General features: G+C 43.5%; 1 protein-coding gene across 1 annotated transcript in view; it reads left to right on the forward strand.

The window, feature by feature from the left end:
* The window catches only part of MAIP1 (matrix AAA peptidase interacting protein 1), a 139,797-nt gene that overhangs the window by 24,756 nt on the left and 96,962 nt on the right, over positions 1–18,079 (forward strand). The window lies entirely within an intron of this gene.

Raw genomic sequence — 18,079 nt, forward strand, 5'->3', positions numbered from 1 at the left:
GCCTTATTGATTCTCAAACTATGCTTTGTAGTATTGCATTCTACTCGGGGCAACTGACCGGCTCCAATGGACCAGAATGGAACTGTGTCCTGGTCTCCCTCCTCTGCAACTTCCTCTTATGGCACTCCACCTGAACAAGACCCATGCGACAGAGAACAGGAAGATAACATGGTTTATCTCAAACCGGAAGTAACCAAATCCAATAACTGACCTTGTTAACTACTTTGTTGCTAGGGAAGAGACTTCCCGTTATTGCTTCCTAAAAGAAAGAACAACAGTTTAAAAACCAACTTAAAATTTATATCACATAGCAAATCACATATTTTAGTTATTGTCACACACTTTGAGGCAATGGCAATGGCACCCCACTCCAGTCCTCTTGCCTGGAAAATCCCATGGACGGAGGAGCCTGGTAGGCTGCAGTCCATGGGGTCGCTAAGAGTCGGACACGACTGAGCGACTTCACTTTCCCTTTTCCCTTTCATGCACTGGAGAAGGAAATGGCAACCCACTCCAGTGTTCTTGCCTGGAAATCCCAGGGACGGGGGAGCCTGGTGGGCTGCCGTCTGTGGGGTCGCACAGAGTCGGACACGACTGATGCGACTTAGCAGCAACAGCAGCAGGGAGTAAGCATATCAGAAAGTAGGACTGTCCAAAGGAAATCATCTGTGGTCTCTTATTGGAATTTTATTTGTCTCTCTACTTCCCTCCCCACTACTACTCTCTAACTTCCCATTCTTTCTGTCCTCAGTCACATCACGGCCTTGATAGGAACTGCAGGAACTGCACGGCCTGCAGGAACTGTCCCTTTGCCAGCCAGGCTCTTTGCTTAGATCTTCGATGCCTGGTCACTTCCTGTCATTCAAGTCCAGTTTAAATGCCACCTCCTCTAAGAAAACATTCTTCTCATCCACTTTAAGGAGCTCAACCCCATCACTCTCTGCCACTGTTTTACTTCTATCACAGCATTTATTGCCATCTAATAGTTTCCTGTTTATGTACTTGGTTATCGCCTGGCCCTCCTCCATTAGGATGGGGGCTTCCAGTTCCCACCTAGCACCTCATCATATCTGGCAAACTATTCTTCACCTCACTGGTGTTCAGAGTAGGACAGAGTTTCTCAGCCTCGACAATATTAACATTTGAGGCCACTTGATTTTTTGTTGAGGGACCTATCCTGTGCATTATAGGATGTTTAACAATGTTGCCAGCCTCTACCCATTAGATGGTCCCTAGTTGTGAGAACCAAAAATGTCTACAGACTTGGCCAAAACTTCCCTGGGGAACAAAATTGCCTTTAATTGAAGAATGATGGTTTAGGCTGCCGGCTGTGTAGTTGCTTTAGTATCCAGGAGGCAACATTTTCTCGGAGTAATAATAGCTGTCATTTATTTATATCAGGCACTGTTATATGGGTTTTACATTTGATCTTTACAACAACTTTTGTAATAGATACTGTTACGATCCTCCTTTCCCAGATAGGGAAAACAAAGCGCAGATGATTGATAAACTTGTCTAAGTTCATGCTATTAGTGTGAAGCCCAGGGCTCAAACCTGACACCAGGCTCCAGAACTCTGTGCTAACTGTAGTAGGTACCCAGGTAGGACTCTCCTTGCCTCAGGCTGCAGAAACTCGGCAGATGGGCTACCCATCCCCCCAACCCACACAGCCATTCATTCAGAGTGACCATGAGCAAGTGACAGCTCTCCTCTCCAAGACTCTGTAAATAGTAATAGTAACTTCATGCAGGATTGCTTTAGGAATTGACGGTAATAGCACACATGAAAATTCTTATCCTGGTTTCTGGCACATCCTAAGTCCTACATTCATATCTCCTCTCCTTTCTTTGCCCTTGGCTCCAAGCACTGAAAGCAGCCTTTAAATACCCTGGTCAGACAAGCCCCTGGGGAAACCTATCCTTTAAGCAATCTGCGGGGTTTGTTGTTGACCGGGAGAGGAGAAAGACGCCGCCTTAGAAACAGCGGTCCAGGCTGGCATCTCCACCTCTGCTAATAACCAACAGCACAAACCATCAGCACTTTCCCATTAAGCCAGATGGGACTTTTAAATCTGTACTGATTAGATACCCCGGGGCCTGGCTGACAAGTAGCCTTCCGCGCTCCATTTCTTGATGTGGGTCAGTGAATTGATTGCCTAACCTATTGTTTTCTAACACGGCCAATTGAGTTTTCGGATGGATTGGCAGCCGCATTTTGGCCAGCAGGGGGCCTCCTTTGCTAACGTAACTGAATTGGTGCTAGCGCTTGCTGGCAGAGCCCCACCACAATTTGGGTACTTTTGAAGTTTGCTCAGAATAGAGGTTCGAAATATGGGGTCCACCGACTCCTAGGAAGAGAGTTCTGTGAACTAGGATAAGGAAAAAAAAAAAACTATGTGTGTATTTCCACTTAATCCCAACTGAAAGTTAGCATTTCTTCAATTATGAACGTAGACAATAAACCACTGAAATTTGTCAAACTCTCTACAGTTGCTGCAGAGATCTTGAAATATTGGTTAAATTCCTCCTAACTTCAAAAAATTACAGTAGCTATAAGACCTGTTTCTAGAACTTTTTATTAATACATTGAGAAAAAAAGCACATCATAAATTGGTTGTTTTGTTGGTATTTTAATAAGTGTCTTTTGATATCATTGTTTGCTTTGTACTTTTTTATTATTTTATTTAAAACATTATTCTGAAAAGTAGCCCATGGACTCATACCGTCAAAGTGTTCATGCTACAAAAAAGCAAACACCTGGCTGACAGTCTACAACGCTCGTCTCTGGAGGGAAGAAGTTGGTCTTCAAGAGAATATTTATAGTTAATAATTTTTTGGTCATGACTCACCTCTTGCCCTTCGATCTCTCCCAGGGACATAAACATGTACCACAGTTCTAGCAAAACCGTTAGCTACAGTGCTTGGTGGTAGTTTAGTGGCTCAGTCGTGTCCAACTCTTGCAACCCCATGGACTGTAGCCCGCCAAGCTCCTCTTGTTCATGGGATTCTCCAGGCAAGAATACTGGAGTGGGTTGCCATTTCCTTCTCCAGGGCATCTTCCTGAGCCAGGAATCTGACCCAAGCTACAGTGCTTGGCGGTGTATAATTTATATCAGGGTGAAACTTTGGTGTCTTCAGAATTGCATTGACTAAATTTTAGAGCATCCAGGATGCCCGTCATTCTGGCCTTGGGGAGGAAGGGGCCTAGCTTTTCCAGCTGCCTTTGACTTCATGTGTTTGTTGTGCTTGGTTCATTTCCAGGGCTCAGGAATCTTCTGAAATAACAGGAGTTTCTCTCCACACTCAGCACTGAGATCCACTTACTTTTCAGGGAGGAGGCCTCTACGCTCTGTGAGTCTTGCTTCCAGAGTCAGTTCTTCTCCTACTCCCATACAAAAAATTCCGAAGTACCTGTACCAGAGGGGCTTCCCAGGTGGCTCAGCGGTAAAGAATAATCTGCCTGCCAATGCAGGAGACACAGGAGATGAGGGTTCATTCCTTGGGTCAGGAAGATCCCCTGGAGTAGGAAAGTGGGCTATAGTCCATGGGTTCACAAGAGTCAGACATGTCTGAACAAGCAGGCATCTGTACCAGGAGAGGAAGAAGTGAGCATGTAGAGAATTTTTTTCCCCGGATTCTTCTTTCTTTTCCCTCAGGGCAGTGAGACCACAATGGGGAGATGGCCAGGCTGGGTCAGGCTCAGGTGTCCAGTTTTCCTGCCTCATGCCCAGTGTATCCAGGCCCCGGTCTTAGAGTGAGTGAGTGAAAGTTGCTCAGTAGTGTCTGATTCTTTGCAACCCCATGGACTGTACAGACCACAGATTTCTCCAGGCCAGAATACTGAAGTGGGTAGCCTTTCCCTTCTCCAGGGGATCTTCCCAACCCAGGGATTGAACCCAGGTCTCCCGCATTGCAGGCAGATTCTTTACCAGCTGAGCCACAAAGGAAGCCCTTGTGGGCACTGGAACAAACCAGGTAATGAGTGTCCCCTCAGCACTTTCTCCTCCCGCTTTCCAAACCTCCTACTTTTTCTCCACTGCCCTTTCCTTGCTACTCCTCAGACCTGTCCTTTCATTCCCAAATCAACCCTTTTTCTTTATTGCCTAGAAGGCAATGATGAGCCCAGCTGCAGCAATAATAACAAAAAATAAAAATCATCCCTGTATTTATTAAAGACCTATAACATGCAGGTATTAAATGAGGTGCTTTAACTGCTCCCTTCTCATTCAATCCCCTAAACAGTTATCATGGGTTGGTAGTGCCCCCAACAAGGATTTATGTCCATCTGGCCTTCAGAATTTGATCTTATTTGGTAATAGGGTCTTTGTGGATGTAATTAGTTAAGGATCAAGATGAGATCATCCCAGGTTAGCCTTGACCCTGAATCTAATGACTCATGTCCTTATATGAAGAGGGGAGAACAGAGACACAGAGAGATGTGAGGAGATGGCAGGGGTTGGAGTGATCCTGCCATCACCAAGAAATGTCAGGGGCTGAGGCAAGGAAGGATTCTTCCTTAGACTCTTCAGAGAGGACTTAGCCTCTTGGATATCTTGATTTTAGTCTCCTGGCCTCCAGAACTATGAGAGAAAAAGTGTCTGTTATTCTGAACCCCCTAGTTTGTGGTACTTGTTATGAAAGCCATTGAAAACTGACACACCAGCCAATGAAATGGGTATTATTACCCTGATTTGTCAAATGAAACTTAGGCTTAAAAATACTTGCATAGATTTGCACAGTCAGTGGAGGACCTGGGACTTGAACCCCAGGTAACAAAGCGCCAAAGCCTCCCAACCTCCTTCCAGTAGCATTAGATTCAATCAGCTGTTGACCTTGATAGTTGATTGCAGTCATTCATTTTCAGTGTGGAGGCAGCCCTGGGGCACCAGCTGTGGGAGGTGTGCTGTAACCGGCAGTAGAGGATTCCCAGAGGACTTCTGCCCCATCTGGGGAGGGAAGGTGAGAAACAGGAGCAGCTCTCCATCCTCTTTTTGCTTAACTATTTTTGGAGTAAATCACATGGAACCTGCATTCCAGGACCATCCCTCGTGGAGGTTTTCTCTCCTCCCATCATTTTCATTTCTATCTAAACTATTTTAGGAGGTTCTACAGATGTTCAAATGAGGAATCAAATCTCTCTCTGAGACAGACCTCTTGTTATGGCAGGAAACCCCCATTTCCCAGAAGATTAGGGTCCAAAAAAACTATTAGGGATTTTTTTTTTTTGATGATAAAAGTGGCACCATACAAGAGTTGGCTAAAGTCATCTGTTGGTGAGCAGAGGGGGCTTGATTTTGCCCACATGCACAACTTTTTTCATAGAAACATTTCTAAGAAGATAGGTATCTGCCCTTATAAAAAATCATAGAATTCCTGAGGTTCTTAAAGGTCTTGCCATATTCTACATACCAGGCTCTGTAGTGTGGTGTGAAGTTCCTAGGGACATTAGATACCTGTGGACCCTGGATGGTGTCAGCATGGTATGTGGCTGGTCTGTGACTTGCTATGGTGATGCTGACAGGGATTCACTGAGGTCAGGTCACTCAGCTGACTCGCTGGGAGTTTATCAATGTCCGTACCCTTGGCTTGTCAAGAGTTACAAGGTTATATACACTGACAGGAGAGTTTTTATTAAAAAAAAAAGAATTTTGAAGACAAGGTCAATTTTAGTCTTAACAGTCCTGATACTGTCACTTTAGGTAAAACTCATCACAAGTTCAAATCCCAATTCAGTTCTTACCAGGTGGGTATCCTCAGGCAAGCTTTCCTGGGTTCTTAACCTTTCTGCTGTGAAAATACTAACCTTTCTCAAAGGCTTGTGGTAGACTGAATGTCTAAAAGTCAAACAGAATATTAAAAAATGAGGAAAAGAAAAGTAATAAAAAGTGCATGTCATCCCTTTCCCAATTTAACACAGCCAGATGTGGATATGATCTTGGAGCTAATTGCTAAAAGCAAGCAATGTATTACCCTAAATGATTTTTGATTCCCTTCCTTTTATTTCCCATCTAATTCCTAGAGAATAGATGATGGGAGAATAATAACCTGTGTTGAGTTGGCAATTTTTGTGCTTCTGTACATGAGTGGGCCATTATTAAACTTGTGAGATCAGGAGGTCTGCAAATGCATAAAATGAGTTTTTATAGTTGGGTTTTAGCCAGAACTCTTGAGCTCTTTAATTATAGAATCCCAGGGTCTACAGAAACTGGAATCAATGTCAGCTGATCCGACCTACCCATTTGACAGACAGAGAAATGGAGGCCAGAGAGCCCCCTGGATTCATTATTCTCATATGTAAATTGAGGGTGACAGTCCTTACTTCAGAAGGTTTTTCTCTAATTTAAGAATGTAGAATGGTGTCTGGCATGTAATATAAATGTTTGAGAGGCAGCAATGATTGGTAATAAAGAGAAAACTTGTATATCAGGCTGCTGGGTTCAATCTCTGGTCTTTTCCTCACTATTTTGTGACCTTGGGTGAAGTAACTAAAGTCCCTTTTCTCATAGAACTGTTGCAAGGATTAAATTAATTAATATACATAAAACACTTAGTGTCTGACACATGGTGAGCACCATTCAGGAATTAATTTTTATTATTGTTATTTTTAAAGAGATTATGTGGTTTATATAAGACTGCCCACTCAGTAGCAGAGCCAAAAAGAGAATTAAAAACATGCTGGCTCCTAGCTGTGTGTGCTCTACCAAACTGATGTTCCTCTCCAAGGAAACTGGTTTTGTGTAAGCAGAGGGTCCATTTATAACCTCTTTGAGGCCATTTCTGACTCCTTTGATTATGACAGAGCTGAATTTTTTATTTCACCCCCCAGGATCAGAGTTTGCAGCACAGCTTAATCAATAAACTGTAAATAGGTTCATTAATAAGCTAGGCACATGCCCTGAGACTGAGCAAGAATCTCAGCCACTTGTCTCCATGAGGGGGCGCCAAAGGGAGACAGAAAGTGGAAGGAAGAGGAAGAACTAGCTGCTTCCTGTTTGCCTCCTGTTCCTGCGGGTGTTGCCCAGCAGTGGCCCTTCACCGGAACCCCTCCCCAGAGGCAGTTGATTCCAGTTTGCACTTTTCCCAATCTTTGCAGATACCCACTTGTCAGAGATCTGACTCTGTCCTCTGCGGTCCTGAGGCTGTAGCACCAGCTAAACTCACTTCCAAACTCCTAAAACCTAACAATCCCAACCTCCTCTCTGTTCTCCAGCCCTAGGTGCTGGTTGCTTTGTACAGCTATTACTCCTGTGATATTTCACAGTCCCCCTTTTACTTTTTCCATTTTTTTAATACCTAGTTTAAATTCTTTATATTAAATTCTCACTGTTAGGATAATTGGGGTGATTTATTTCTTCTGACTGAGACTCTGGCTGATACACACATGAATATGTGTATTCATATTCATGAATATGAATATAAAAATAATCCACAATAGAGTCAAGTCAAACGTCCTTAAACCTCTCCTCTCTGTCTCTTTTCACACCCCATTCTGGATGTGGTGACATAAGTTAGATCTACTTCAGGTTTACTCAATCACTTAGTTACTTCATTCCCTAGAGGAAAATACAGTTATTAACAGGTGTCTGTCACTCTAGAACTTTAAAAAATGCATTTACATGTATATATATATATAGGTACACATTCATCTATTGTAGAATATGATCACTTAATGAAAGCATAATGAAATAATGTAGCATAAATATAACCATATATTAGCATTTAAAAGTCCTTTCTTTTCTAAGAAAATTGATCTCTTCCATTTTAAAACCTTAATTAGGATTAGATCTCAATTCTCTAATTTTAATCTGTTCCTGCTTCTTTTCATCACTTAAAATTGCATACTCACCTTTTAATTCTTTCATTTTTTTCTTTGCTCTTGACATAACTTATGCTAAGTATATAGTAATGAGACAGTAAACGGTAGCTATTATGTTACCACAACAGAACCCCACTGTACAACTCTCCTAGGATAATAAGATGCAATGAGTTTATTATGAGATGCTGTGTGTACTTCATCAACCAATTTATAACTCATTTTTAAGTTAACTCTTTTACCAAAGGAGTAACTTCTTTACCAAAAATTACAGTGAGAGGTATTAAGGAAAAGCAGAAAACGTGCATATTGATCCTTCTTTTAAATTTCTTATAATAGAGTTTGCTTCCTCTTCCTGGCAGTTAAACAGTGTCGAATAATGTGAAAGACATGGTGGAAGAGTTCAGAACAGGAAGAAATCACTTTCAATGAAGAAGCCAGCAAAGGCTTTCCAGAGAAGATGGAATTTGGGCTGAATCTTGGTGGAGCACTTGGACTTGAAATAACAGAAGCAAAAAGCCAGAAAGGACACTGAGAGTTCTGAGCTATGTGACCCAGATTCTCTATTACAGTTAAACAAGTTGCTTTCTATATCGTAGAGCAGGATTATACAAAATTCACTTATGAGGTAGGTCTATGAGGGGAAGTTTAAAACTAAAGGTGGACTCAAGGAGAAAAATGTTTGTTTCTCTAGTTTCTACTGTCATTTACAAGATGCTGTAAAATTCATACTCTTCTTTCTTTATCCTTTCTGCAGCTCTGACAATTCGTCTTTCCCATTCAGTATTCCTCAAGACTCCTCTCCCCTCCTCAAAAACCCCAAACCCTCCCCCAACAAACAAACAAGAAAAATATTTTTAATTTCTTTTTTTTATTGACCTAAATTTGCAGACCCTGGTCTTACATTCAAAGTTAAGTAGCCCTGTTGCATTATCATTGGTAATCCCTTTAGATTTTCCCTTAGCATCTCAATGAAATTCTCTCATAAATCCCCTTCTTTGCTGACCAAGTGCTGTGCAGTTGCTGATTTTGCAAGATTCGTGCTAATGTAAAGAATGTCTCCTTTGAGTCTCTTTATCATTTGGTTGCTCCCTGCTCCACCTTCTCCATATTTATGTCCTTATCAGAGCTGCACACAGTATTTCAAATGAGCCTCAGTGTTCTTCCTGCCGTGCCAAAATATTGACTGTAATCCGATAGTTGATTTCAAAATTGGTTTGGGAGCTTCTTTTTCTCCTTGTGGTCAAAATAGCTTGCCTTGTAAATGCCGGAATATATTTTTTGCAGATTAGGAGTTTTGTTTTTTTTTTTAAACAAGGAACGACACCGAATGCTTTCCGGAAAGGTGTTGGAATTCTTTGGATAGCCTGCTTCAGCCATTAACATTTTCCTTTGCAGTTTAACCTCACAGATTTGCAGGACAGTTTCCCTGCTGAAAATTTCTGCTGATTTCTTTGTAATTAAACATAACTTTCTTAGCAATTCTTACATGCAAGCTATGGCTTAGAGCTTCAAAACACTTTTCCCTTGCTGTTGAAATCATGAAGTCTGTGGTCTCCCACATCGTTTCTAAAAGCCTCTCTTAACGGAGAAGAAGCCTTCACAGCTTCTATCCTATTCAGCTGTTGCCACTGATAATTTCAAAGACATATTCACAGACTCGGCTCTGCATCAGGCAGCTGTTATGTGGTTACTGCGTGTTTGTGTGAGAACTGGTGGCTCCGTATCTCCTTTCAAGTTTCCACTTGCATGTAGAATTGTCTGTTTGAGAAAGGGTTTCTGCTTTCTCTCCAGCACAGCATGTTTCCTGTTTTCCTTGGGAGGGCTCTGTACTGTAATCATTTTTCCATTCTCATTCCTTCTAGGCTGATTTACTTAACTGTTTTGCTGCCTTCTCTGTGTCAAAATTTGCATTTCTGCAGTAAGACTTGGGGTGTTTATTTCAAGTAAGTATAGCATGTTTCACTTCTGTCTCATTCCTGTCATTTCTCTCTACTCCATTTATCTCTACACATGCCACATCCTTCCAGACCTAAGACCTGAAACCTTAGTTCTGCTTTTCTAAGTGCTTGGATTGACATCAAGATGATTTATAAAGCGCTTTCATCCCAGTACCACGGGCCAGTGATACCATCAAGTTGGCAGCTTCTGAACTGTTTACCTGGACTTGCCTATTGATAAAAGCCACTGTCAGATGCTGCTCATTCCCTGTGTGCCATCCAGGAAGCTCTGGTTTATAAGCCAGTCATTTACGATGAGCATCATCTCAGTCATCATTGCATGATGTGCCTTTGGCACATTTTGGATTCACATTCATAGACTGCAGTCACCCATAATTAAATCCTACCTCTGTTGCATGAATTATTTTATCTAGTCATATTTAATTCACCTCCTTCTTCTTTTGGAAATCTCTGGTGAGCTTCAGGCTTCATCCTGTGGATCTTTTGTCTATTTCTGAAGCTGAAGCTAGATTGATTACACATTGTAGCCTTTGAATACTTCGTGCTAGTCCTCACACCAGGAATAAAAAGCAACCTACTACCAGTCTACTCTTCTAGTTTCTTTCTTTTGTGGTACCCAAGATTTGATGGCAATTCTCTTGAAGATGGCTAACTGTTCCTCTAGACTGGTGGTTCTCAACTGGGATGATTTTGTTCCCTGGGGACATTTAGCAGTTTCTGGAGACATTTTTTGTTGTTTACCACTGATAATGGGGTGATATTGACATCTAATGTGTAGAAGCCACAGATGCTACTAAATGTCCAATAAAGCACATGACAGCTCCTCACAGCAATGGCTGTTCAGCCCCAAATTTCAATATTATGGAGGCTGAGAAACACTGCACTAGACCATAAGATTCTAGATGTACTTAAAATGTGGTGGTGATATATCTTGACACGTCCCTTCCTAAATCCCTGATACCTGTTCTCTGGGTCCAGGCACCATCAGGCTGTCCTTTGATTACACATGTATGTGTTCAACTCCAGATAAAATTTGGATTATGCACCTGAATGATTGAGGTTACATGTGCAGAGCCCAGATTTGCTATTAATCATTGCTACTTTCTTAATTTAGCTACCCGTGATTCTTTTAACTGGAAGAGAAATGATAACAGTCAGCCAGTGTAAATTTCATTCATTCATTCCCAAATATTTTGGGGGTGACTATGATGACAAGCACTGTGCTAGGTGCTGGGGAATAGCAATGAACAACAATTGCAGCATGCAGAATCTTTGTTACCTCGTGTGGGATCTTTTTTTTTAAGTTGCTGTATATAACAACTATTAGTTGTTGTTGTGTAGCCACTAAGTCTACTTTGCGACTCCATGGACTGCAGCATGCCAGGCTTCTCTGTCCTTCAGTACCTCCCAGAGTTTGCTCAAACTCATGTCCATTGAGTCCAAACTCATGTCCATTGATGCCATCCAATCATGTCATCCTCTGTCACCCTTTTCTTGTTCCGTCTTCAATTTTTCCCGGCATCAGGGTCTATTCTAATGAGCCGGCTTTTCACATCAAGTGGCCCAAGTATTGAAGCTTCAGCTTCAACATCAGTCCTTCCAATGAATACTCTTAGTTGTGGCATGTGGGATCTAGTTCCCTGCCCAGAGATTGAACCTGGGCCCCCTGCCTTGGGGGCACCAATGGACTGGACCACCAGGGAAGTCCCTGGGAGCTGGCTAGAAAGGAAGGCCAGAGAAGACCTCTCCAATGAGGTGACATGCTGGCTTTGGAGGAGCCAGTCCTGCTGAAGCAGAGGTGGAGGGGAGGACCTGTGGGAAAGACAGGACAGGGTTAGAGCTAGCTGGATTTGTGGGACAAACTATCAAGCAGAGGGACAATGGGACGACCTGAAGGCAAAAAGAAAGAAAAGGACTATCCCATGCAAGCCCTTGAATGCCAGTGAATAGAGTGGATTTTATTCAGAGTGGTTTGTCAGCCCCCCAAACTGTGCCTGGTAATCCCCATCAACCCTTCCAGCCCTCATTCTTTAATTACTGTTTCCACAATACTAGGTAAATGACACACAACCTGTAATAGACATTCTGAAGCTGCCTTCACATTGGAGACCTTTAGAAGGGCAGTGATATCATTTGACCAGCATTTTAAAACATCATTCCAGCTGATGTGTGGAGAGCAGGAAGAGAAGAGAATAAGGTAAAGGAAGAGTCTGGAACTGGCTGATGCAGGAGTCTAGGTCTGGGTGAGGCTGATGGCAGTGGAGGTGGAAGGAAGGAGCAGGTTTTGAGCCATCTACTGAGAAGTCTACAAATCTGTTGGATTGAATTTGGAGGGAGTTGAGGAGAGAGGGGCTGTAGCAATGCTGGGACCACAGAACCACTCAATAAAGGGGATACAAAGACTCTGGGTCCTCTATTGGCCACAAACATTGGCCAAAAAGACCCCTCCCCCTCTTCCTCACTCTGAGTTATGCCTGAAGGCGAGGAGAAGAACAGGAGCAGGAGTTCATTCAGCCATTAGCTCTGACCACTCACCTGGCCTAGCGAGGTGGTGCTAGAGAAGGCCAGACACGGAGAAGAGGGAGGAAGAACAGTGGGCAGGAGAAGTCATTCAGAGAGCGAGAGTGTGGTACATGTGGGAGGCGCTATGTCTGATCCCAACACATGGGCCATAGCTTCCTTCAAAGACAAAGACTCCATCTCTGTGTCTCTTGCTTTTTCAGACAATTGCCAAAGGGGATAGGTTGGGGGAAGACAGTGACTGGTGGTGAGGACTGGCCCGATCTGCCCTCCCTGAGGAAGGAGAGAGCGTGGAATAGGAACAACAGAACGACCGCTCTTTCTCCCCTTTGCTGGGGATGGTGGGACAGTCCTACTTCCATCCTCTTTAGATTATTTGGCATGTATATCACTCAGTAACCCACACAAAAGTGAATGCAAATTATTTCATTTATGGCCCCATTCCCCATGATTTACTTCCCTGATGGATCAGACGATAAACAGTCTGCCTCCAATGCAGGAGACCCAAGTTTGACCCCTGGGTCGGGAGGATCCCCTGGAGAAGGAAATGGCAACCCAATCCAGTATTCTTGCCTGAAGAATCCAATGGACAGAGGAGCCTGGCGGGCAATAGTCCATGGGGTCAGGAAGAGTCGGACACAACTGAGCGACTAACACTTTCACTTTCCCCTTAATTTAAGGAAGCTAGCAATGGGTCAGAGGTATACCTAAAAGTATAAATTATTCTGTATTCAGAGACCAAGTTTAGGGGGCCTGAATGGTTTAGAATATATCAACTTGAACTTAGAACAAAAGGTAATGTACTTCAATCACAGGCTGAAGTCTGAAAGTATCCTTGACTCTGGCTCTGGGGAGTCAGCTATCATGTTTCTTGGGTAATCTATACATGACCTTTTCAGTTGTTTTCATCTAGAGAAAATGGTTTCAATCTCTTTCACCATAGGAACATAGTCTTTTTATTATTTTCTTTATTGTTTCTGAGATGTGTGGGATTTCCTATGTGCTCAGAGTGGTTCTTTGGAAATCAAGTGATACCATTCCCATCAATGTTCCACACTTTACATCCAAATGAGGATTTTACTCTTCCTCGGCGCTAATCTTAACTGGAGCCTTTCCCCAGACCACTCTACCAGCTCAGTTAGTTTGTCAACCTGAGTCAAGGGGTAACAGGTATCAGTGTGAAGGGGTGGAGGTGAGATAACTATAGATCCAGTCAAGGGGAATCATTGCCCGGATTCCAAAGTCATGACTCTTAGAGAGTCAAGTTCACTGAATTCTGGCCTGTCTACAAGAATTCTTTGGAAAACAACCCCGAAAATTGCCCCAAATCTGTCTCGCTGTCTCTGTCTCTCTTTCTCTGTTTCTGTCTCTCTCTGTATATATGCGTGCGTGTGTGCTGTCACTTTAGTCATGTCCAACTCTTTGTGACCCTATGGACCATAGCCCACCAGGCTCCTCTGTCCATGGGATTCTCTGGGCAAGAATACTGGAGTGGGCTGCATGTCCTCCTTCAGGAGACCTTCCCGACCTAGGGATCAAACTCACGTCTCTTGCATTTCCTGCATTGGCAGGCAGGTTCTTTACCACTAGTGCCACCTGGGAAGGCCCCCTGTCTCCATATGTATAACTATTATATCACTATTATATTATATCTATCAATCTATACATCACTATTAAGGTAGGCACGTATGGCAATAGATATACTTCTCTTAATTAGTGCACAGAATGTGTAGGTAAAGTGGTGTTTTGTGTTTTTTTTTTTAAGGTGCTTTTTAAAACCACAGTTACCTAAACCCAATGTTTATAAGAGATTGGACTATTTCTCTGAAGTAGATTGCCCTCTGTTTATCTGGAAGACAAGTGTCCCTTTTCTCTTCCCATCCTGCCCCCTCTCACCTCTGGTCTGAAAGAACAGGAAAAGAGCATGAAGCCACTTTCCAAAAGAAATGAGGTGAAGGGCAAAGGCGAGAAGAGGGACTGATAAATGGACTGAGAAAAGTGAAAAATCAGCGATGGCAGGGTGGTGGCAGTGGTGGTGATGCTGGTATGGTGGTGCTGAGGACAGAAGGACTCTTAAGGACAGGAAAATTTAACACTGAAATGTAAAGCCTTTTGTTTTCTAGTGCTATCGGATAAACACTCCATTGCTTTCCTGCCTGCCTCTTTTCCATCCTGACCTGAGCTCCAACATATCAACAAAGTCTGCTCTGTCCTCAGATGCCTGGTTATGTGGTGTTTGAGGCCAATGAGGAAGAGGAAGCTGAGTTTCTCATATGGGTCAAGTTGGAAAAGAAAGCTAAGAACAGCTACATAGGACTGAGAATTTATAGGAGCAGAAAATTTAAAGCAGAAGTGCTCTTAAGAACCTAAGACATCAGGAATTCAGAAACATCCTGACAAGGGCATTGGACTTGTGCAGGAAAGGGAGTTCCTCTTAACTATATATACATCTGAAAGAACGGGTCCTTCAGCAGATATCTGAGTTACTTAACATTCAAATGAGTGTGAAGGTAGAACCAGCTATCTCAGGAATGCACATGTAGCTTGAGAGGTGAAGCACATCGGAGTCATGTATTCATTATTCAATAAATGTAGGAGTCAATGCTACAAACCAGACACAGTGGCATATGATGGGAACAGGACAGATACAGTCCCTAACTTTACAGAGTTTACTTCAGTGAGGGATGAGTAGAGGAAAAGATAGGGAGAGATGATAAACATTTAACCCTTCATTGGTCCAAATAATGATAGGTTCTATTCAATGTTAATAATGAAAGTGAAAGTCACTCGGTCGTGTCCAATTCTTTGCAACCCCATGGACTGTACAGTCCATGGAATTCTCCAGGCCAGAATACTGGAGTGGGTAGCCTTTCCCTTCTCCAGGGGATCTTCCTAACCCAGGGATCAAACCCAGGTCTTCCTCATTGCAGGTGGATTCTTTACCAGCTGAGCCATAAGGGAAGCCCAGTGTTAATAATGGGAGTACTGTAATAAAAAATACCAAGGTGGGATATTTTGGGTGGGATAGTCAATGAGGTCTCCTGAGGAAGTGACATTTAAGCTGAAACCTAAAGGCTGAGAACAGCCCTCCATACAGCGAGCAATGGGAAAAATACTCGAGGAAAAGAAGCAGCAAGTGTCTTGAGGTGGAAAGAGATCAGAAATTTCCAGGAATTCATAGAAGACCAATGACCAAAATTAATGAGAAAATTTGAAACAGTTGTGAAATGAAGTTGAAGAGTTAGACCATGATCATTCAAAGCTTTGTAGGGTGAATAATGGAGTTCATAGTTCCTTTTAAGCCCAAAGGGAAGTCCCTGAAGGATTTAAGGGACTGATATGATATCATCTGATGCTGTAAAGAGAACAGATTGACAAGGAGCAAAAATGGAAACAGCAAGACCAAAAAAAAAAAGGCTATTTCAGACATCTCAATAGGAGATGAGCAGAATGGTGGGCATAAGATGAAGCTGTGAGGGTGGTGGGGGATATGGTTTGGAAGTAGTATAATTAATCAGACTTGATGGATTGGATGTGAATCATGAGAAAAATTGAGGGAATCGTTCATTCAACAATAAGTGCTGAGTCAATATGTGTCCATCACTGCTCTCTTTGTTTGGGACCATCAACCATGAAAACAGACGAAGATCCTTTCCCTTGTGGAGTTTACATTTAACCAGGATCACTGGCCTGAGCAACTAACTGGATAGAGTTGTTATGTCTTTTCCTTGGTCGAGGAAGGCTGAGGAAGAAAGAGGAGTTTCAGGTGATCAAAAGTTCTATTTTGGCCATTTTGAAAATACCTGTGAGACACTCAGTGAAGAATTCCAGCAATGAGTGGAGTCTGTATTTTAGAAGAGAGTTCTGAGGAATACTTGTGGGTTGAGGAGTAATCAGCATATAAATGGCATGTAGAGAGATCTAAACCCGTGAGAATGGATGTTGCCCTTGAAGACAGGCTGTAAAAAAGGAGAAAATGAGGCCGTGGCTGAGAAGTGAGCAACTCCAGTATTTAATGCTTGGCTAGAAGAGGGTGTGCCACAAAGGAGCCAAAGAGACTGTGATTAGTGTGTAAAGAGGAAAACCAGGAGACAGTTGAGATTAGGGATCAAGAGAGGAGGGCTTCCATGGTGGCTCTGGATTGCTGTGAAGCTGAAGTAAGGTAATTCGCATAAACTTCTAGATCAGTTCTGGTATATTCGGTGACACAAGTTATAATTTCCTGCCACCTTTTCTCCTCCCCCACTGGAAACACTGAGGCACACGTGGAGACCACTTCAGAAAACTTGCTGTGTCTAATAATCCTTGCCCGCCACCTCTACCCCCAGCAACAAATCCCCCACCTTGTTCTCCCTGTCTGGTTAGGCCCTCCTCCGATCTGGTTCTTGGCTTACCTGCAATGCAGAAGACACAGATTTGATCCCTGGGTTGGGAAGATCCCCTGGAGGAAGGCGTGGCAACCCATTCCAGTACTGTTGCCTGGAGAATCTCCATGGACAGAGGAGCCTGGGGGCTTGCAAAAAGTCACTCGACTGAAGTGATTGAGCACATCAAGAGAGGAAAAGACCCATTTCACTGAAAACTGATGCTCAGTCAAGGGAGATGAAGAAAGAAAGCGTTCATCTGGGTTTATCAACACGGAGATGGTTGGAAGTCTTTTTCATGATAACAACAGAGACAGCAGAGAGGAGGTTGAATTGTGTTGTGCGGGGAACAGGCGTGAGGCAGAGAGACAACTCTTCTAAGAGGATCTGGAAAGTGGGATGGAGGGTGAGGAGAAGGTCTCTGTTTTGTTTTGTTTGCTTATTAAATGAGAGATGATCAAATCTGATTGTATGGTGAGGGGAGTGAGTCCATCCAGAGGGCAGCATTGACAGTGCAGAGGAAAGGATGACTGAGGGAGATGGAGTGAAGGACGGGTACCCACGCCCCAGCAGAGGGCTGGCTGAGGGGCTCCCTGCATTATGAGGAGGAGGAAACAGATGAGGCAGGTACAGGTCTCACGGGATGTGTCTCACTGAGGAAGCAAGTGGTTCAGAAGTGATTTCTCTTATTCCTGCCACTCTAAGGCCTCCAGTGCTAACTGACCCCAATGAGGCCAGGCTTTTCCGGCCAGGAGGCAGGGGAGAAGGAGAGAATAAGGGGTTTGAACTGCAAATGGCGCACCAGCCAAGGAAGATTCTGGGGTTCCAGTCTCTCCATTTAGACCTGCATCCTGCTCTGATCCAAGAGAAGATTTCAGCCACCGTGGGGGGTTCCAGAGGGCCCTGGGCATCAGGGGACTTTCAGCCACTGGGATTGCATGTATTCACAGCTGTGGATTTCCTGACACTCTGGACTGGCCAGGCCCCCGTCATCTGGGCTGACATATGGCTTAGCTAACAAGCAATTTTTGTGGTCAGAGAAATTAAAGACTTCCTTCCTAAGCCTCTCTGGGGCAGAGAGAACTTGATGGGGGCCAGGCAGCTGTTGAGAAAGGGCAGTCCATGACTGGTGAGCCAAGAACCAGATCAGAGGAGGGCCCAACCAGACAGGGAGAACAAGGTGGGAGATTTGTTGCAGGGGGTAGAGGTGGCGGGCAAGGATTATTAGACGCAGCAAGTTTTCTGAAGTGGTCTCCACGTGTGCCTCAGTGTTTCCAGTGGGGGAGGAGAAAAGGTGGCAGGAAATTATAACTTGTGTCACCAAATGGACCAGAGCTGATCTAGGAGTTTATGCGAATTACCTTACTTCAGCTTCACAGCAATCCTGTGAGGATGTCCTCTCCCCATCATTTTACAGGTAGG

Source organism: Giraffa tippelskirchi, chromosome 3 (assembly GCF_054371585.1).
Source record: "Giraffa tippelskirchi isolate mGirTip1 chromosome 3, T2T-mGirTip1v1.2.pri, whole genome shotgun sequence".
Lineage (NCBI taxonomy): Eukaryota > Metazoa > Chordata > Mammalia > Artiodactyla > Giraffidae > Giraffa > Giraffa tippelskirchi.